This window comes from Echinops telfairi, unplaced genomic scaffold (assembly GCF_000313985.2).
Source record: "Echinops telfairi isolate 266 unplaced genomic scaffold, ASM31398v2 ScPeMD7_2;HRSCAF=8, whole genome shotgun sequence".
Classification (NCBI taxonomy): domain Eukaryota; kingdom Metazoa; phylum Chordata; class Mammalia; order Afrosoricida; family Tenrecidae; genus Echinops; species Echinops telfairi.
Window position 1 is genome coordinate 13,356,933 of NW_022103898.1, and position 5,713 is coordinate 13,362,645.

Consider the following 5,713-nt stretch of genomic DNA (forward strand, 5'->3'; position numbering starts at 1 on the left):
TGGTACTGGATCCAAGCCAACTCCCAGCTCACTGCCACCAAGCTGATTGTGGGAAACAGAAGGATTTCTCCCAAGTTGTCTCTCCCAAATATATGCCAAACTTAGCTGCTTGCGAATGACTATACACTTGGAGGTCATCAGGAATAGATCAGGGGTCATTCTCCCTAAGAGCGATCAGCTGTCTAGACCAAGTAGACACCACTGTTTATCCCACAACAAGTAGGGCCCACTGCCTTATGATAAGGATAGTAGTTGTCTGTTTCCTTGTAGGAGACGCCAGAGAGGTCAAATCCGACCAAGGATGACCAAGGTTAGGCTGCCATCATGAATCTAGGGTCGGCCCATCCTGTCACATGTATACCCCTAGTCCCTCCCATTCCTATGGGCACACCCCTAGCTCATTCCCTTCCTGTCATGCTTATGCCTATCATACATCCCCTTCCTACAATGTGTATGCCTATTGTACTGCCCCTTCCTGTGAGTGTGGTTACCTGTAATCATGCCCCCCTAAGGAGCTATAACCCTTGGTTAGCAATAAAGTGGAGGCTCTCCTGCTCTCGCGGCCGGGCTCCCCCCACGAGGACCACCAACCGGGGCTGAGGTGAGCGTACTACCATGAAATGTATCTGACTCCATTATTCCAATCTCTTCTCTACCTCTCATGCGCTCCATGACTTTACTACAATCTTTACTTGTTATCACTGTACAATTGCGCCTACCGGACCTGTGATGATTTGTGGGGGACCCCCCTTGCCCCACAGCCGATGCTGACCCACAGCACTGCCCTGGAGGGCTCTCCAAACCAGGACTCTTAAGCAGTAGAAAGCCCCATCTTTCTCCTGGGGAGCAGCTGGTGGTTTTGAACTGCTGACCTTGCAGTTAGCAGCCCGATGGGTAATGACTATGCCACCAGGGCTCCGCTCGTTCTGGCACTGGCCAGCCCTCCACGAGTCATGAAGTGAAGTTGGACCTGTCCCTCCCAGTGTGACCAGAGGCTGTGCATTGAGAATTTAAATGGAGAGAGGCAACCCTAAAAGGCAAGAGGCAACCAAGGGGTACTCCTCTCTCTCTCTCTTTTAAAAACTGTGTTGAAAACATGTACACCAAAGTGTGCCCAAGACACAGGTGGCCTTCTTCATGGTGTGCCACCTTGCTGGCCACGCTCCTCCACGCTGGTCCACCGGAGCCCAAAGACACGCGCTGACAGCTGTGGCTGGGGGGCCGAGGGCTTCCTAAGACTCTCCAAGAAGCCCGAGGGGAGACGGTGTCATCTCTCCAGGCTGCACAACAGGAAGGTGTCCTCCTGGATCCAGCCAAAGGGCCCGTGACCATCGGGGGACACACGGCAGATCAAGAGCTCCTTTCACACACACACACACACACACCCAGCTGAGATAATGGGCCAAGCACACACACACACACACACACACACACACAAATGAGCCAAGCACACACACACACACACACACACACACACACCCAGCTGAGATAATGGGCCAAGGGCAAGAAAAGACAGCTCCCAGCAATAGGCACTGAAAGCTCCTCCTCCTCGGTTGCTCACCAGAGGAAAGGAAATGCAAATTGAAACGCCACTGCCATGATGTCATTTTTTCCCACTTCCTGGGTTGTCAAAGGTCACAAGGTAGCTCCGCGCCCCGCCTTCCCTGGGTGAGACCTGGTGAAAGGGGCCTTGGAGAAGGATGGGACTTGGTACCACCCCCACCGCCTGGGAGGTGGCCAGCACCTGGACTGTCCAGGAAGGCAGCTTCAGATACCCCATGCCTACGCCAAGCAGTGTCTGCGTGCTGCCAACAGTGGCAGCTTGCTATCCTGGCAACGGAGGGGAACTGGACGGGTCAGGCTCCTTAGCGCATGTCCCTACCACGAGCCCTCTTCAGCCCCGATGGCATCCCTACTACGCAGCCCTCTCCAGCCCTGATGGCGTCCCTACTACGCAGCCCTCTCCAGCCCCAATGGCGTCCCTACTACGCAGCCCTCTCCAGCCCTGATGGCGTCCCTACTACGCAGCCCTCTCCAGCCCCAATGGCGTCCCTACTACGCAGCCCTCTCCAGCCCTGATGGTGAATGAGGAAGGGCCGAGCCCTAGCGCCCTGCAAGGCGCAGAGTCAGCGGAGGCCCCCCAGAGGCAGAGCACGTGGGAGCGTACACTATCTTTGGAGGTTAGAGAGAAGCAATAAAAAGAGGCTTCCTTGTTGCTGGGAATCTTTCTGACAGGACTCCCAGAAGTTGGTGAGAGAGTTGGCCTCCGAGGTGGGAGATGGGGTGGCTGGGAGGTGAGGAGAAAGGTGGGTTTTTTAAGATGAAAATGCAAATGACTTGCTGCTAGCCGGTCAATTCCAACTCACGGTGACCCTGTAGGACAGGAGAGCCACCTGTGGGGGTGTCCCAGGCTGTCACTCTCCACAGGAGGAGAAAGCCTCCTCTCCTGAGGAGAGGCAGGTGGGTTTGCACTTCCCACCTCTCAGGTAGCAGCTCAATCTCTAACCCCCCCTATGCCACCGGGGTTCATTTGCATGATAAACTCTTGTGTGATTTATTATTTTTAAAACGTTGGGCCATGTGAATGCACTACCCATTCAGAATGAATCTGCAAATGGAAAACAAGAAACTTTAAAAACCATCTGAGTGTCGTCGGTCCAGTGCAGCTTTGGGGGCTGGGTGGCCCTGGCACGCTGGGCTGGGGGCTGGGGCAGACTGTTGATTTGGAGGGGGACAGTGGGATGTCTGGGGTGGTAACGGATGGCAGGAAGACCAGGAACTGACCGTGGGGGCTGTGGCAGGAGTCAGAGCATGGCAGGGTGGGCCAGGAGGTGCAAAGAGAAAGGACATATGAAGGGGTTGGGGTGGGCTGCAGGGGGCCTCTGCACTTTGAGAGGGCCCCCGGAGCCTGGCTCTGCTCTCTCTGGATGTGTCCAGGGCCCAGGGTACCGCCTGGCCAGGTGAGGGGAAGGGAGGATGCCGGTTTTCTGGACAGGGAAGTCCCTGATGAAAAGGGGGCCCTCAGGCCTCAGGAGGCTCTCCCAGGAGAAAGTCCCTCCCCTGAGCCCTGAACTTGCCCCCTGGGGCCTAATGGGTGGGGCTTAGGGTCCCGATAGGGTTTCTCAGACAGGAGTGGGGGGCAGCGATGGCTGGGAACTGAAGAGGGGCCTGCAGTGGTCAGCAGGTAGCTGGTTCGGAGGTCACGGGGTGGGGCTTGGAAATGACAAGCTTTGCTTGAGCCAGCCTCGTAGGGGCCTACGTGTGTTTTTCAGTCATGCTGGGGAGGGCCTTGTCATGCTAAGACCTGCCATGGTCACTCTTCTGAGCCTTCTCTGGCTGGGGCACTGAATGGAAGTGGGCCCAAAGCTGGACTGACCTCTTCTGAAGATCAGATTCCCAGCCCTGCCTCCTGGGGGCCCACCAGAGAGGCTGGGAGCCCACCCACTCCCAAGGTTTTCCTCCTTTTTGCAACAACGAGTTCTTGCCTCTACTGCAGCAGTTCTCAACCTGTGGGTTGAGACCCCTTTGGGGGTCGAACGACCCTTTCACAGGGTCGCCTAATATATCCTGCATGTATTTACATTGCAATTTATAACAGATATTTACATTGCAATTCATAACAGTAGCAAAATACAGTGATGAGTAGCAATGAAAATAATTTTATGGTGGGCGGGTCACCACCACATGAAGAACTGTATTAAAGGGTCGCGGCGTTAGGAAGGCTGAGAACCACTGCTCTATCTCTGCAATGTACTGAGGTCCTGGAACAGAAGTAGTGAAGACTTCAAAGCTTCCGGTGGCTCCTTGGCCCAAGACCAGAAGAACTAGATGGTGCCCAGCTACCCTGACCGAGCAGCACGATCAAAGGCTTTACAGTAGAATTCTGATCAATCTGGGGAAAATGAAGAACAAATTTCTTTCCCCCCAATTCTCATGGGATCCAGATTCCTGAAGCCACAGAGGCTTGCCGGACCCCTGAAACTATTGTTGAGAGCCCCTCTTTAAACCTTAAATCGAAAACAGCCCCTGAAAACCCCAAACCAGACTCACTGCCATTGGGTTAAGACTGACTTGCAGTGAGCCCAGATCAGCTCCCGTCGGGAAGAGCATCTTGCCTGGAGCATTCTGCTCCTTGAAGTTCTAGCTCCAGGGTCACAGGGACACCAGCAGCCGAGAGGGCTAGATGGAAACTTGGGGGCGGGGGTTGGGGGCGAACAGGGAGCTTATGTTAAAGGGGAGGGACCGCTCAGAAAAGGGCCACACAGCTGGGAGAAAGGCATCGGTGTCACCGAGAGGGACATGGACACGGGTGAGTTGGTGTAGATTTTGCTGTGGACATTCTCAACAATGGCCACGAAGAAAATCAATTCTAAACAACGACATGGCAGAGCCTACTGGCTGCTGGTTTAGCCAAAGGGCCAAAGGTTCCAGATGAGGCAATAGGTTACGCACACTTATAAAGCAGAAATAGAAAGGTTACCCCATTACAAGGAGAACCGACCGTTTCCGAATCAAGAGTGGGAGGTTCAGCAGCCCCCTCCCAGCACCTGATAGTTCAGACCAATCCAAGCCACATGTGTCATGGCCTAGAAGGGTCCGCCAGTGACATTAGCAACTTCAACATCTTGAATCTGCAGTTTAGGGGACATCGGGAGTGGGCACACGTGTGGGGTGGGGCACGTACTAGGGCAGAGTCAAGTCTCAGGAAATGTAAAAGGACCAGTGTGATCCAGGCCAGGTTCATGGGCCACAGCACCGTTAAAGGAGAAAGAATAACCCTGGTGGTGTCGCAGTTACTCCTGGGCTGCTCACTACCAGGAGAGAGGTTCAAAACCACCAGCTGCTTCATGGGAGAAAGACGAGGCTTTCTACTTGATTGAGGGTCTCAGAGACCCACAGGGGCAGCTCCGCTCTATCCTATAAGGTCCCTATGCATCAGAATAGACTTGATGCCAGTTAGCATGTTGTGGGGTTTTTTGGACCCCCTCCCCATACCCCATTCCAACAGTTAGAAATTAGTCAAGCTTTCAAAAAACTCACTGATCCCCAAGGGGGGGAAACCCCACAATTAAGATGACACAGAACGTAGAACTAAAACATAGTAAGAGAAGGCTGTTTGTTTAAAATCGGGTGGGGGGTGGGTGGGTATTAGGATGTCTCAGAGTCAGCGTGGAAGGCAACGGATCCCCTCGCGCACTTACGCTGGGAACAAATGGCTGGAAGCTCATGAACTCAGCGTTCAAGGCTGCAGAGTGAGAGAAGATTAAGAGAATGAAGCCCAGGGAGGGAAAGAACAGAAAGAAGCAAGATCAGGACAGACAGGAACAAAGTGCACAACACAGCTGAGGTCGAGGGGCTGTGCTTCCAGGTGTCCTTTCTGCAGCTGGTTACCAGCTATCGTCCAGAGGATTCACAGTCCACGGTTAGCCCTTTAAAAAGATCAACATAATGACCGAGCTTGGGGAGTATGTGAGTCCGGGTAGACTAGAGAAACAAATCCAGGGAGGCTCGTGCGTGTGTAAGAGAGAACTTCATATCAAGGATAATTGTATATTACGAAAAAATCCCAGCCCAGCCCAGATCAAGTCCAGATGTCCGATACCAGTCTGTAAATTCCTCTTCAGACTCACACAACACATGCAATGACCCCAAAATGCAGGAAGATTGCAGGCCAGTGGGTGGAAAGTCTTGTGGATCCAGTGGCAGTGGAAGC